General features: G+C 47.4%; 1 protein-coding gene across 2 annotated transcripts in view; it reads right to left on the minus strand.

Annotated features, from left to right (window-relative positions):
* Positions 1-16,738, minus strand: part of LOC126277228 (major facilitator superfamily domain-containing protein 6) — a 217,166-nt gene extending 200,428 nt beyond the window's left edge. The window contains exon 1 of one of the 2 annotated variants that reach the window (XM_049977341.1): positions 16,372-16,738. The gene's annotated coding sequence lies outside the window, so the exon portion shown is untranslated. The remainder of the gene's footprint in view (positions 1-16,371) is intronic. The other variant, XM_049977345.1, reaches the window with a different exon arrangement.
* Positions 16,739-16,992: the final 254 nt, after the last annotated feature.

The raw sequence follows: 16,992 nt of genomic DNA on the forward strand, positions 1-16,992 counted from the left end.
GGGTCTCCAGAGACGGGTGCCGCTTATGACGCTGGAGAGCCCGCCTACGGTCGCAAATAGCCTCAGCAATCTCCGGCGACCACCAGGGGACAGACTTCCTCCGAGGGAGTCCAGAAGAGCGAGGGATGGCAGTCTCGGCCGCAGAAATAATTGACGAGGTCAAGACACGGACCACCTCGTCAATGTCACCCTGTGGGAGAGAAGCAATGGTGGCAGCGGAAGTAAAAGCCGGCCAGTCAGCCCTGTTGAGAGCCCAGCGGGGCAGGCGACCAGAAGAATGACACTGGGGCAGTGACAAATAGATGGGAAAATGGTCACTACCACACAGGTCAGGATGCACTCTCCAGTGAAGGGATGGGAGAAGTCCGGGGCTGCAAAGAGAGAGATCGATGGCCGAGAACGAGCCATGGGCCACACTGAAATGCGTGGGAGCACCGGTGTTCAATAGGCTAAGGTCGAGCTGAGCCAACACATGCTCCACAGCGCGACCACGGTCATCGGAGACAGTCCCACCCCATAGAGGGTTGTGGGCATTGAAATCGCCCAGAAGCAGCAATGGCGGCGGGAGTTGAGCCAGCAGCGCAGCCAAGACATGTCGGGGGAGTTGCCCATACGGAGGAATGTAAACAGAGCAAACAGTAATAGCCGGCGAGAGCTCAATCCTGACAGCGACTGCCTCTAAAGGCGTCAGAAGGGGTACTGGTGAGCTACAGACAGAGTGGTGAACAAAGAGGCAAACTCCACCTGAAGCTCGTTGACAGTCAGCGCGGTTCTTATAGTATCCCCGATAACCGCGAAGGGCAGGGGTCCGCATTGCTGGAAACCAAGTTTCCTGAAGAGCAATGCACAGAACAGGGGAAACACTCAAAAGCATCCGGAGCTCAGGCAGGTGGCGGAAATAACCGCCGCAATTCCACTGGAGAATGGAAGCAGGAAGGGACTGGGAGGGCGTTAAGTCCACTAAGAGGCAGACGGCGCCGCAGAGTCAACGGCCGCCACCGAGCGAGAGTCAGCTGTGTCCATAGGAGACGTCCCCGAGGGTTCCGTGAGGGCGAGATCCGCGGCAGAGGCGAGGATCTCCACCGCATCCCCAGAGCCAGAGCTATTGACAGCAGGCGGTACTGAAACTGCCGGAGCGTCCTTCTTCTTGGACACGTTCCGGTCCTTCTTCTCGCGTCTGTCCTTTGGCTTAGAGGGCTGGGAGAGTTTCTCTGAAGGAGCGTCGGAGGCTGACGACGACGCAGAAGCCCTACGACCAGCAGGTGGATGAACCTTCAGCCACTGGCTGACATCCGGCGGGGTAGCAGAAGAAACGGAAGAAGGGAGGGCCCCGAGGGACCCCTTCCGCGAGAGAGGAGCCGGCAGAGACGACGCCGGCGGAGACGACGCCGGCAGAGAAGGGGGAGGGGGAGGGGGAGGGATCGAGCCCCCTGGTTTTGGAGCAGATGTCACTCCTGAAGCATGTGCGGGGGGAGTGACAGAAGGGGGTTTGCCCCCAACTGCTAAGGGGGCAACAGAGGAAGGCTTGCCCCCAGACACAAGGGGGGCAGACAGAGATGGACGGCCCCGAGGGCCAACTGAAGGCGGCACAGAGGAGGCGACAACTGCCGCCCGCGAGGGCGACGATAACGTAGCTGCAGCATAAGAAGTTTGAAGAGGGACAGGATGCAACCTTTCAAATTTCAGTTTTGCCTCGCGATAAGTAAGCCGGTCCAGGGTCTTAAATTCCATAATCTTCCGCTCCTTATGAAGAACGGGGCAGTCCGGCGAGCATGGAGAGTGGTGTTCCCCACAGTTGACACAGACAGGCGGAGGCGCACATGGAGAATCGGGATGGGAGGGGCGTCCGCAATCTCGACATGTGGCGCTGGATGGGCAACGGGAGGACATATGCCCAAACTTCCAGCACTGGAAGCACCGTATCGGGGGAGGGACGTATGGCTTGACGTCACAACGGTAAACCATTACCTTGACCTTCTCAGGCAATACAGCACCCTCGAAGGCCAAGATAAAGGCACCGGTGGCCACCCTGTTGGTCTTGGGTCCTCTGTGCACACGACGGACAAAATGCACACCACGTCGTTCCAAGTCAGCTCTCAGCTCGTCATCGGACTGTAACAAGAGGTCGCGATGGTAAATAATCCCCTGGACCATATTTAAGCTACTGTGGGGAGTGACAGTAACAGGGACATCTCCCAGCTTATCACACAAGAGCAACGCCCGTGACTGGGCTGGGGAGGCCGTCTTGAGGAGGATGGACCCATTCCTCATTTTAGACAAACCCGCCACTTCCCCAAACTTATCCTCCAGGTGTTCCACAAAAAACATAGGCTTTGTCGAAAGAAAGGAGTCACCATCACTTCTGCTGCAGACAAGGTATTGTGGTACATAAGGCTCCTGCTTGGCAAAAGATCTGCGTCCCTCCCATGGCGCAGCCAACGAGGGGAACGACTGAGGATCATATTGTGCAGCATCGAATTCAATTTTACCTCGCTTAGAGACGCTGGTGGCAGTGCGGCCACCAGCTTGCTGAGATTTATTGCGCTTCATTGCGCCACATCCGCCCAGATGCCACCTACTCCGAACGAGGGCTCTCCCCAAGGGCGCCACCCAGCCAAAGCAACGGGTACCTGGCCGATATCCCATTGCCCGGAGTCCCCGTGCCCCAGACAAGATGGGCACATACTCCTTGGCATGCATGGGGAGGAAACAGCTCTGGCATCTGTAGTGCGATCCCTGCGTGGTCAGGGGGCTACCACCAAGAGGGTACATGACGACCCCACCACAACGGACTGGCTACCGTGCTGGATTTTAGGTGTTGAAAGGGTCCACAATTGCCGTGGGCGCTAAGAAGGGGATTGCGCACAAGACGAGGAGGCAACCCAGAAGACATGGGGTGTAAATCCCTCCACACGACAATAGATAGCATGCAATATGGAGGTGCACGATGGACCAATAGAAAAACACCACGTAAGGCGTCCTTCCCCAAATGGCACGCACTAACAACGGAAATTTTGAAAATGGCAGGTCAAACCCAAGTGGGGACCATCACATAAGGCCGAAACTTTGAAGACTCCTTTTAGTCGCCTCTTACGACAGGCAGGAATACCGCGGGCCTATTCGTACCCCCGAACCCGCAGGGGGGAGCAGTTTAAGTCCCATAAGATTTCACACACATTTGAACGAAGGAGTCAGGAATAGTCAACAGCTGCGAATGCAAGTTTATTCTCTACCGGTTTCCAATATACGTTTCCATTTGTAACAGATGATGTTTACTGGCTTTGGAAGGAGGATTACTCGTGTAACCGAAACAGGTAAAGAATAAATCCCTTTTGCGACTGGTGCCTGCACCTAACTCCAGCATCTAATCAGAAATACACTGAAGGAGTTGAAGGCGAGCGAAAATTTGCCCATCACTTCAGGGGCGAGGTTGGGTGCAGTGGCAGAGAGATTTAACCTTGTGGGGTTGGTGGTATTTGTCTTGCAGCGCTGACAACTCATAGGCGTGTGTCTCGTAGCGATCAGCTACTAAGGCAAAAATTTCAAATGAGAGTAACATGGATTCATGAATCCAGAGACAATTATCTTCAGATCCGGTACACAGTTGTAGCAGGGAATATGAAATTAAATTAAGTAAACTCTTGTGATCATGTCTTTTATTGCACAATATATAGGGTGGCGCGCGGAATGTGTTACCATTTTGTTTTTGAATATAAACTTTATTGTCAATGCAATCTGAAAGGGATATATACTACAATGAAGAGCCGTCCATGGAGATTTGTTCTAACTCAGCACATGCTCAACATGTCCACCATTTCGTTTCCTAGCTTCCTTCAAATGAACACTGAAGTTAGTGTTTACCCTACGGCACATGTCTTCATAGTTCACTGCAAGCTTGAAGAGTAAGTCTTCTGAGCTCCATTAAATCACGTGGACGTTTCGGGAAATTTTCTTCCTTTAGGTACCACCAGAGAAAAAAGTCACGTGGATTGAGGTCTAGACTATTGGGCGACCAATTTTGTCCGTCATTGAAGCGACCTGGAAACCTGAGTGAAATGATGCGCATGTCGAAATGCTCGTGTAAAAACTCCAACACAGTGTTTGCAGTATGTGGCCTTGCTCCATCTTGCATGAACCACTGCGTGCTGAAGGGCAAGGCAGTAGCAAGAAGGTGTGGAATGAAGTTATTGCGAAGCATGCTCAAATAACGCTCGCTGTTCACAGATTCTTCAAAGAAATAGGGTCCAATAAGTCCGTGACTGGAAATTGCTGCCCACGCTGTAATCCTCTGAGCATAATGTTGTCGTTCATGAAGCACTTGTGTGTTTTCAGTGACCCAAAAGGGTACATTTTGTTCGTTAACCACACCATCTAAATGAAAATGCGCTTCGTCTGAAAACCAAACGTTGTTGAGAGTTTCTTCCCTATCCTCCGCCCACTGAGCAAACAGTAGTCTCTGCTGCTTGTGTTCTTCAGTGAGCTTCTGTGCACAGGTCATCTTGTATGGGTACATATGGAGGCCACTTAAGAATGCGTTGAACGGAGCGTCTGGATATTCCCAGTTGCACTGCTGCCTTTCTACACGATTTCCCGGGACTTCTCTGTACAGCAACTCGTACCGCAACAATATTCTTCGTCGAACAAACAGGCTAAGGCCGAGGTCGCTTCGCTTCCAACACTGTTCCTTCCTGTAAACATTTATCGTACAGCCTGTGGATGGTCTTCTTGCAAGGGACCCTTCGTGTGTTAAACTGCTGTCGAAAACGCCTCTGAGTCACAATAAGGCTTTTCGTTTCATGAAAACGAACACAATTGCCGATCGTTGCTGTGTCGTCAGTCTTCCAATGTCAGCCATTGCTGCTTACTAGTCTCCTAGCGGCAGTATCGTGGATTACACGTCATTTCGTAACTCATTTGTTTTGCCAAGCTCTGCTGGTACTGCTGTAGAGATCCCAGCAGGATATCTAATGTGCGTCGTAAATTGTGAAAAACAACTGGTAACATTTCGTGTCCCACCCTGCATTTATTAATCGATTAATCATTCGGTCACACAAGACAACACAATAACAATGAGGATGTAAGCAATCTGAAACATAAAACAGTCGACATAAAGCGTTTCGAACGCCACCGATTTGGGTACTGGCGGCAACTACTCGCGCCCTTTCTACAAGAAGTCTATTGGCAGGTCGTAACAACCTAATTAATAAAAAGATGGGTGCACTTGTGGGTCAAGGTGCTCCCAAACAATGTTGGTATTGGCGCTTGAGCTAAAGAGTTTGACGACTGATGATTTAAGGAGTTGCCAGATGCCCTTCCTGTCGTCATCTCATTATTCCCCCGCCCCCAAAATATCTGTACCCCAACATTTTGCGTTTAGTGATATTCACCTGTAGGTGATTAAGTTTTGTAAATGTTTTAAAATCGGTTAACTGAGGTGGGAGTTCGGTACCAGCCCGGCATTCACCTCCTGGGAAGTGGGAAACCGCCTGAAAACCACATCCCTGCTGACCAGCATACAGACCCTCGCCGTTAATACGCCGGGCGGACTCGACCTGGATCCGGCGCACCCTCCATGCCGAAAACGGCGCATCAACACGCACGGCTACCCGGGAGGGTTAAAAGCAGCAACCAATAAATAAATAATAAACATAACTATGGTCCAATCGAAAAATTTACGTCCTCTTACTACAACCTTGCTTACTCATGTGCGTCAACTGCAATCACGGCCTCGCTTAGAGTTGTATGATACACCGTCAAATTTTCGAGAGTAACGAGGATTCATTGCTGTGTTTAATGAACACTCGAGTGCTAACGTTATGCCGAGGGGGCTGTGCTAGTCAGCGAGAGGGGAGACGTGTGTCGCGGTGTCAGACGCGCCAACACGAGCATGACGCCTGCTGTTCAAATATTGGCTCGTCTGGCTCCCACGGCTCGTCCACGGCCGCACCAAACACTCAACAGTCAGCGAGGCTGAAGTCTAGACTGCCCGTATCTTCCTTTCTGATCGTAGACTACTCTCATTCTTTATTAATCTGAGCGGAAAACTGCCTTTGATTGTTTAAGGGGCTATACTTTTAATTACAGGAAGACGCTGATCCCTTAGCAAATGTTGGGCAGGACTTGCGACTGACTGTAGCTCTACTCGCAGTGTTAGTGCGTTAAGTCTACTAACATGGAAGTAACCTTTTTCCCACTGTTGTGGACACAGCTGTTCCTCCGTTGTCTGTCTAACTCTCCGCGATTCGGATGGGACCCCACTGAGGTCTTGTAGGCCTAAATGATGAGTTGAAATAGGCCGTGCGGGATTCAAATCCAGTCAAGTGCGAACTTTGTACTGTGGCGGACGAAGATGATAAAATGGACTGCACTGAAGCAGCCTAGCTCACCACACACACAATAGTCAAATGGACTGCCATCTTATCACTCACCTTAAACAAAAGTGTTATTTACAGGTTGATTCAAAATTCCTATTACAGGCTTCTGGGGATTGTAGATGGGGAATTAATAGATGAATTTTTGATCACGAATCCCTGTCCCTGGCGCACGAAATGTGTTACCATTTTGTCTGAATATAAACTTTATTGTCAATACAATCTGAAAGGAACATATACTACAATAAAAAGCCGTCCATGGAGATTTGTTCTAACTCAGCACATGCTCAATATGTCCACCATTTCGTTTCCTAACTTCCTTCAAACGAACACTGAAGTTAGTGAATACCCTACGGCACATGTCTTCTAAGTTTACTGCAAGCTTGAAGAATAAGTCTTCTGAGCTCCATTAAATCACGTGGACGTTTCGGGATTTTTTTTTCCTTTAGGTACCCCCAAATGAGAAAAACGAAAAGAAGTGAAGAAATACGGCATACACACACTTTATTCAACATGTAAACGTCACTACAGACGTTCGGATTTAGGGTATGACATGTTGGATATGCCTGCCATCATTCGCGATGATGTGGCGCAGACGAATAGCGAAATTCTGCATGACTTGCTGAAGTGTCGGAACATTGATGCTGTCAATGACCTGAGTTGCTGGTTTCAGCTCAGCAGTGGCTTTGGCGCTATTTCTGTACATTCAATTTACCGCACAAAAAGGAGTGGCATATGTTCAGATCCGGAGGATATGGCGGCCAATAGAGCCCCATGCCAGTGGCCGCTGGGTACCACAGCATGAACCACATCTTGTCGTAATCAGGGTCACTTCGGGTAATGGGGATGAAATCATCTTCTAAAACCTTCACGTACCTGTCGGTAGTCACCGTGCCATCGAGGAATATCGCACGATTATTCCGTGACTGCACATTGCACACCACACAGTCATCCTTTGAGGGTGAAGAGACTTCTCGATCGCGAAATGCGGATCCTCGGTCACCCAAATGCACCCATTTTGCTTATTGGTGAGCCCATCCAAATGAAAGTTAGCTTCGTCACATGCATGCGCATGCTCTGTCCCGTCATGCCCCGCGGCTAATAGTGCAGTTTGAACGTCCTAACTCAAACCGTACAGAAGTTATGACGATTTTATTTCATATACTTCAATAATTTTCACTCCGTAAAGCAATCTGAGTATCTGATAGACCTTCAAATCTCCTGCTTCATGGATCACACACAACGCAGGCAATGAGCTCTGACCTGTGTGCCGCGGAGCACATGGCAAGGGCAATGTTTCGAGAACTCATCCTCGGTTCCTCTACTACGTGACGAAGAACATCCTCTATATCAACGCTGCACCGCGTGCATGGAGCAACACAGCCAACTCTCCTAGTCTCGAATGTACCAGTTTCTCGCAGCCGCTGCTGTAGCTGAACGGTGTTACGTGACGTCACAATTACAACAGAGACCGAGACGGCGACCTCCTCTCAGCTTATGTGCGTACCGTGAAGAGGGAGACCCGAAAGTGATCCGATCGTCAAACTTATTTTATGTCCAAATGCTTCAAATGGCTCTGAGAACTATGGGACTTAACATCTATGGTCATCAGTCCCCTAGAACTTAGAACTACTTTAACCAAACTAACATAAGGACATCACACAGCACCCAGTCATCACGAGGCAGAGAAAATCCCTGACCCCGCCGGGAATCGAACCCGGGAACCCAGCCGCGGGAAGCGAGAACACTACCGCACGACCACGAGCTGCGGACTATTTTATGTCCCAACGCTAAATTTCCGGACATGCGCTTCTTACCAAAACTACTTCTACTAAGTCCCCTCTACAAACCATACAAGTCTGTAATGGGAATTTTGAATCGTCCTGTATTTCTAATTTACACCCAATAATATGAAAACAGATTTCTAAGGGCAAAGAGGAGCCCTACCATTAAAAGAGTTTTTGTCTCAAGAACACACTAATAATGGGATTAAACGTTATAGTGAACTCTGAGCTGTTGAGAATAGGAGACGAGTTTGCATTTTTGGTCACCGGTCTCCCGACTCTTTTCATGCGACCCACAACGACTTCCTTTCCTGTGCAAATTTGTTCGTCTCAGATTATCATTTGTAAGCAATGTCAATTATTTGTTGCATGTATTGCAACATCTGCCTTCCCCTACAGTGTTTACCCTCTGCAGCTCCGTCTAGTATCATAGGTCCTATTCCCTGATGCCTTAACATATGTCCTGTCATCCTGTCACTTCCTCTACTCACTGTTTTCCACTTGTTTCACTCAGGCGATATCGTCTGGAGTAACTGTGACACTACTCATCTTATTCTGCTCTTATTCTATGTGTGCGTACATGATCTGACATTGGGTGACTGTAGAAGGACACAGGATGGCTCAGACAGAATTTACACTTGGTTTGATGAATGTCAGCATGCTCTAAGAGTACAAAAACTTATGCATATGGGTAAAAAAGAATGTAATGTTCGAATACAAAATTCGTGGTATGCTGCTAAAAAAAGTAAGATCGATTAAATATCTAGGCGTAACTACGCGTAGATCTGTAGTTTAGCTGGCTAGATCGAATAAAGAGTCACATAGTAGACGAAGAATGACTATGTTGATCACTTGTACTCTGAGTACGCTTGAGATGTTTCGGAAGTACTTCCATCTTCAGAAATCCCAACACCGAGCGAGGTGGCGCAGTGGTTAGCACACTGGACTCGCATTCGAGAGAACGACTGTTCAAACCCGTGTCCGGTCACCCTTTTATAGGTTTTTCGTGATTTCCCTAAATCGCTTCAGACAAATGCCGGGATGGTTCCTTTGAAAGGACACGGCCTACTTCCTTCCCAATCCTTCCCTAACCCGATGGGACTGATGACCTCGTTGTTTGGCCCCCTCCCCGAAATCAACCAACCAAATCCAATCACGCATACTTTGTGATCAATAAAATCGTTCTTCACCTGCTGTATGACACTTTATGCGATCTAGCCAGCTTAATTACAGATGTATGCATATTTATTAGAATGGTCGACAGCCTCCTACGTGACTGTAACAGCTTTATACACTCCTGGAAATGGAAAAAAGAACACATTGACACCGGCGTGTCAGACCCACCATACTTGCTCCGGACACTGCGAGAGGGCTGTACAAGCAATGATCACACGCACGGCACAGCGGACACACCAGGAACCGCGGTGTTGGCCGTCGAATGGCGCTAGCTGCGCAGCATTTGTGCACCGCCGCCATCAGTGTCAGCCAGTTTGCCGTGGCATACGGAGCTCCATCGCAGTCTTTAAGACTGGTAGCATGCTGCGACAGCGTGGACGTGAACCGTATGTGCAGTTGACGGACTTTGAGCGAGGGCGTATAGTGGGCATGCGGGAGGCCGGGTGGACGTACCGCCGAATTGCTCAACACGTGGGGCGTGAGGTCTCCACAGTACATCGATGTTGTCGCCAGTGGTCGGCGGAAGGTGCACGTGCCCGTCGACCTGGGACCGGACCGCAGCAACGCACGGATGCACGCCAAACCCGTCTCCATGAAGCTAGGCTACGGTCCCGCACACCGTTAGGCTGTCTTCCGCTCACGTCCCAACATCGTGCAGCCCGCCTCCAGTGGTGTCGCGACAGGCGTGAATGGAGGGACGAATGGAGACGTGTCGTCTTCAGCGATGAGAGTCGCTTCTGCCTTGGTGCCAATGATGGTCGTATGCGTGTTTGGCGCCGTGCAGGTGAGCGCCACAATCAGGACTGCATACGACCGAGGCACACAGGGCCAACACCCGGTATCATGGTGTCGGGAGCGATCTCCTACACTGGCCGTACACCTCTGGTGATCGTCGAGGGGACACTGGATAGTGCACGGTACATCCAAACCGTCATCGAACCCATCGTTCTACCATTCCTAGACCGGCAAGGGAACTTGCTGTTCCAACAGGACAATGCACGTCCGCATGTATCCCGTGCCACCCAACGTGCTCTAGGTGTAAGTCAACTACCCTGGCCAGCAAGATCTCCGGATCAGTCCCCCATTGAGCATGTTTGGGACTGGATGAAGCGTCGTCTCACGCGGTGTGCACGTCCAGCACGAACGCTGGTCCAACTGAGGCGCAAGGTGGAAATGGCATGGCAAGCCGTTCCACAGGACTACATCCAGCATCTCTACGATCGTCTCCATGGGAGAATAGCAGCCTGCATTGCTGCGAAAGGTGGATATACACTGTACTAGTGCCGACATTGTGCATGCTCTGTTGCCTTTGTCTATGTGCCTGTGGTTCTGTCAGTGTGATCATGTGATGTATCTGACCCCAGGAATATGTCAATAAAGATTCCCCTTCCTGGGACAATGAATTCACGGTGTTCTTATTTCAATTTCCAGGTGTGTATTTAAGCGTAACGTTACAAATCGATATGAAACAAAACGAGCAAGCAAGAATCCTAGTAGAGAAGGCGAATAGTCTTTGGTTTCTTGGGAGAATTTTAGCTCATCTAGAAAGGAGACCGCATATGAAACACTACACCCGGATAAGAATAACAAAGCGATTGACAGTTGCGCAAGGAAAGGTGGGAATGTTGCGGTTTGCTATTACGCGCAAGCAAAATGTAGCTCTGGCAACAGCAGTCTTGCAGTTCCCTGTGGAGTACGTTCCCTTTTAACGTGCAGTAAGTTTTCTATGTATCTCAGAGAGATAATAAATTATTATATGTGCAATTCTGAGTTCGTTTTGCAGGTTCATAGCTGTTTTATAACTTTCGTAAGGACTTCTCAGCTTCACACACCCCGTAAGAAACATGTTGTTGTTGTTGTTGTTGTTGTTGTTGTTGTTGTCTTCAGTCCTGAGACTGGTTTGATGCAGCTCTCCATGCCATTCTATCCTGTGCAAGCTCCTTCCTTTCCCAGTACCTACTGCAACCTACATCATCCTGAATCTGCTTTGTGTATTCATCTCTTGGTCTCCCTCTACGATTTTTACCCTCCACGCTGCCCTTCAGTGCTAAATTTGTGATCCCTTGATGCCTCAGCACATGTCCTACCAACCGATCCCTTCTTCTAGCCAAGTTGCGCCACAAACCTCTTCTCCCCAGTCCTATTCAATACCTCCTCATTAGTTACGTGATCTACCCACCTAATCTTCAACATTCTTCTGTAGCACCACATTTCGAAAGCTTATATTCTCTTCTTGCCGAAATTATTTATCGCCCATGTTTCACTTCCATACAAATACTTTCAGAAACGACTTCCTGACACTATAACGAAGTCCTCTTGAGTAGTCCCCACCCGGAGATCCGAATTGTGGAGTATTTTACCTCCGGTATATTTTACCCGAGAGGAAGCATCATCATTTCAACATACAGTAAAGATGCATGCCCTCAAGGAAAATTACGGCTGTAGTTTCCCCTTGCTTTCAGCCGTTCGCAGTATCACAGCAGCAAGGCCGTTTTGGTTAGCATTACAATGATCCAGACTGTTTCCCCTGCAAAAGGCTGCTGCCCCTCTTCAGGAACCACACGTTTGTCTGGCCTCTCAACAGATACCCCTCCGTTGTGGTTGCAGCTACGGTACGGCTAACTGTATCGTTGAGGCACGCAAGCCTCCCCACCAACTGCAAGGTCCATAGTTCATGGGGGTGGGTAAGAAACATACCGGACAAAAAAAGGAAAAAGAAATCACAATTGCTGAACGTCGCAGTTGTCGTCCGCAATTGAGGTAACAGGGAGATATGACAACTGTACACAGGACAGAGAGGGTGAACTAACCCGTGTTCTGATTGGTTGTCGCTACGTTAGGTGTCCTGTCACTGAGTACTTCCTTATTCTGAAACTGTTAAAGTGTGACCCATTCCTAAGTACTCTTCGAGTGTTTGGGATCACAACCGGGTCCGATTAAAGACATCGAAGCAGTTCAGAGGCGTGCTGATTTGTTACCGGTAGATTCGATTAACACACAAGTGTTACGGAGATGCATCGTGAAATTAAATGGGTATCACTGTAGAGAAGAAAACGCACTTTCTGTGAAATACTATCGAGAAAATTTATAGAAATGGCATTTTTAGCTGACAGCACAACGATTCTACTGTCGCCCAAGATTCATTTCTGGCAAAGGACCGCGAAAACGAGAGAAATTAGAGTTATTACTGATGCATATAGGCAGTCGTCTGTTCCTCGCTTCATTTGCGAATGGAACAGCAAATTAAAAGACCAGTAGTGGTAAAAGGTACCCTTCGCCATACACCATACGGTGACTTGCGGAGTATGTATGGAGATGAATACCTCCTCGTAGCTCACGTCTACTTCATTTTCAAAACTCTTCTATAAAACTAAATTTCAAACACTTCGATTCTCACCGTTTCTGGTTTTCATAATGCTCAAAACGTCTCTCGTAACCAGCCAGTTTCGTTCGTGGAACTTAGGTCACATTTTTGGCACCTAACATTTACGACAATCCAGTCTGAATTTATAGTTTCAAGAAGAACTGTCCTATGCACTTCTGGAAAATATTCGTGAAGTTACTCAGCTGATAACGGATAAATTTACACTCAGATGAAATGACACCAGTTCAGACACTTGACTGATCTCATACAGACATGATTTATGTATGTAGACTGAGGGCGGCGTGTGCAAATTTATACCAAGGTCGGTAATCAAACCCGCCTTGGTACAAATTTTCGCTTGCACCTTCAATCTCTATACATAAAACTTTCACTCGTTTCATCATGTACTTCACGCCTGCTCTATTAAAATGTGTGACATTTCGCCTTATTTGGCATATAGGCAACGTGAACCTGAATTTAACCGTCAAAATTTCGGAGTTCGTCCAGAGATATTTTCTGAGTATTTTTGTAACTGAGACAAGTTATGTCCAATGTCTCGCTATATAATAGTAACGTAATTACTAGTAATTCAGTTTGTTACCGCAAATATCTTTGTTTCTGTAAAAATACTTCCACAACAATGTAATAGGCAATCTTTAAAATGTACAGCACAAAACATGGATCAGTGCAACAACTCTCAAGAACCGAGATTTGGTTGCCGTCACCATGGGAAGAGCTCGGCATTGCGTCTTTGTCCGCTCTGCATACTTTGAATCAATACACGAAGAACACATCTTACAACTTTCCATCAAAAAACCTATCCATACTGCTGTGTATCACCGTTAACGTAAACTAACATCGCAAATGAATAAACCCGACTGAGAAATTAGCAGTACTGAATCAAGTCTGAGGGCAAAGAGTGAAGGGGGCGATAACAGTTCTCAATAGCAGATACTGCAAGTGAATGGAAGTAGACACGCGGGGATTACCGTCGACATTTTCAACGCAGTACGGGGACGAATACGTGAATGTAAGAAATCAGACGAGATGTAACTATCTGTTACGAGCCACCAGAGGCAACCGATCCATTATACCAAAATAATGAGAAAATACCTGTATTCTTGAACAACATCAGAAATTTTGTCCACAAATAGGAACAAACTAGAGTTTGTTTTTGTGTGCAGCAAACAAGTAGGAGCACAAATATCACACGCGACGAGATCTAGAGAGAACGCAGCCGTTTTAAAGTCAACATTCATAATAGTACTGCAAACAGTTATGTCTGCCTAGTGTAGAGATCACCGGTTGCAAGTGAATCAATCATTAACTGTTACACGTCAAGCGAACAACAGAATTGTCATTTGCGAAAAAAATGGATCTTACTTGCAGAAAAACCCTCGGAATTTCAAAAATGTCAAACTATACGTTACCTATTCACTTATAATGGAAAGTGCTGCTACTTAGTAAACGTATGATGTCATCTTCATCTTGCATATCAAACTACTCGGATCTCTGTTACAGCTACAACGTTTCTGCTATGCCCTGACACATTTAGAACAAGTAACTCTCTTACCGTTTCGGTGTGGTTCCAGCAACATGGTGGTGTTTGCCACTCACCCAATAGCTGTCTGATAGCGTATCACACCTTCATAAGAGCCAGTTTATCACAATGTCACTGAGGCTTTTGGCATCTTATCTGCTCCCCGCCTCGGCGAATTTTGATGCCAGTCTCGTCCGTATGACCAAAATTTTACTTACGCAGAACTGGCTCCTTTGGTCAAAAATCTATGAACTTCTGGGTTACTGAAGATGGTTATACAGGAAATCGGGATATCTATGATGGAAGAGACTACGATTTCTAGATGTCATCCATGATAAATCTTCAACTTTTGCAGCCTGATAGGGACCGAGCGGTTCTAGGCGCTTCAGTCTGGAACCGCGCGACCGCTACGGTCGCAGGTTCGAATCCTAGCTCGGGCATGGATGTGTGTGATGTTAGGTTAGTTAGGTTTAAGTAGTTCTAAGCTCTAGGGGACTGAGGACTTCAGATGTTAAGTCCCATAGTGCTCAGAGCCTGATAAGGGATGCAGCAAGGAAGTTTCGAATGGTCCCATTTGATGCTCGATATTCGCTGGCCGTTAAGTGGTGAATAAACGCTCATCCAGTGCTTTGAGTAAAGAGATGTTGTTCAGCTTGGTCTTCCGCTTCCATTCAGCTGTCAGGAGCTGCAGCTTGTTCAAGTGTTTACCTTAAGATAACGCAATCTCAACATACAAAGCACTGGCCAGTTGATGTTATCACCAAAGTTCTGGGGACAGTGCATTACCCTCATACACTGCGACAGATCAAGAATTTAAACTGCTCTCTTTTCATTTGCCTTCACATCTTCTAAATCTACCTTAACAGTAACTTAAAGTAAGATCTACATCCTCACTTTACGTAGGCCGCTGTATACATGGTATTACAGATCAATGTTTAAAACTCAATCTTGCCACTTTGGCAAATTGCAAGACACGTAATTTGATAAAGAAGGCAAGGAGTAGCAAAAGGTCTGCAAAAGCATTACAACTCTCCTTACAGATACGTGGGAAATGTCCATTTCCACCTACCTCGCGTAACGAAAGCGAATAACTAAGTAATATAGTGCTTACCTAACTGACGTAACTGGAAGAAAAAAATCCTTTCACCGTACCTAATCCTAAGGTGATTTCTGAATATTTCGGACCCAGAGTTCCCTGTTTCAGTCCTGTGCTGTGCTACGAACAGCTTTATACATTAAGTAACAATAAGCAGCAAGTTCTTCAAAAACACCAGCACACAATCCTGTGCTGTTATACAGCTATTCCTATTAGGATCTATTCTCATTCAAGGGGTTTCTACACTTCCATCAATCACCGTCCCCATTATAGAGGAACGTAAGCAACAAATAAGGCATCACTATCATGTTTATACGTTTGTGAAAACGATGCCTTGTCAAGTTCGCGAAGAACAAACGTCTGATTTTGGTAAATTAAACAAGAAAAAGCACTGTGAAATTTGTGTAGTTTCCGTACAAATTATTTGAGTACGATGAAATCAAAGATTAGTCTGACAATAATATGGATTGCTCAGTCGGCAAAGCATTTGTCCAAGGAAGACAAAAGTTCTATGTTAGAGTCCTCGTCCGGCAAAAAGTTTTAATATGTCAGGAAGTTTCAAACGAGCCCTCACTCTGCTGAAGTGTGCAAATTCATTCTGAATAACAAAAATGCTTTCAGCAAGGCAGACCGAAGTCTAGTTCACAGGTACGCCTTGTTAACGAAAGTAACACTTCCAATCTACTATCCAGTTGTTCACCACACAGCCCATCACTTCGTCAATGACTCACAACTGAACGAAACTATACATTACAATGCCGTACTATGCGTCGTTTTATAGCAGAGAGATCATTCAGGTCAGCTTCTTCATTCACGGCCTGTATCCCGCGCCACTCGAGGCTCTAACCCTACGCGTGATAAGTTAACAGCTACTCGAAAAGCAGAAGTACTTTGGCGCAACAACAGATCACGCAGAGAAGAAACAATAACCTGGCTGCCGTCCAGTTCGTGTCACTTCGAAAATAAAGCCGCAGTACTCCACATCGCTGCTCTCAATAGCGCCGACCACAAGAAGTAGCCCAACAGCTGCATCTACTTACCCCTCGAAGCGGTCAGAGTCAAGGCCGTCGCTGTCCGTTGACCCCACCAGTCAGCTGATCTGTCAAACAAGGGACTGTTGTTCCATCGCAGCACACGACGTGCTGCGAGCATGCGCGCCTAACAGCTGACTGTCAGAAGATGGCACAGGAGCGGCCAGCCGATGTGCGCATGCGGAAGGCAGTGCCGTTCAATGTGGCCTTCCTTCAACCGACCGTTGCAGTTGATTACGCGCAGACGGAGCGTTAGTTCACGGAACGCACCACAGATATCTCTAGTGGGCGGGAGCACTGGCGTAGCGTCGGTTTTTAAATAGAATCCACGCTGTGAGACACAACTAGTTACCGAGGTCACCGCCATCACAACACTGGCGCCACTGCTCGTATCCCACAACCACTACTATTTAAGTGTCGTGAGTGCAGCGAGCTTACTGGGTGAGCGTGCACCACTCGTTTTTCTAACTACAGCTTAGTGATCGACTTGCATTGGGTGACATCCCATTAAAAATGGTGCTGATACATTATAGAATAGGTTATACGTATAAAAAACAATTTTAGTTGATCGCAGAAAGCAGATAGCAGATGTGAAGTTTTACTTAATATTTACTGTTTCACTCATAAATA

This window comes from Schistocerca gregaria, chromosome 1 (assembly GCF_023897955.1).
Source record: "Schistocerca gregaria isolate iqSchGreg1 chromosome 1, iqSchGreg1.2, whole genome shotgun sequence".
Taxonomy (NCBI): Eukaryota; Metazoa; Arthropoda; class Insecta; order Orthoptera; family Acrididae; genus Schistocerca; species Schistocerca gregaria.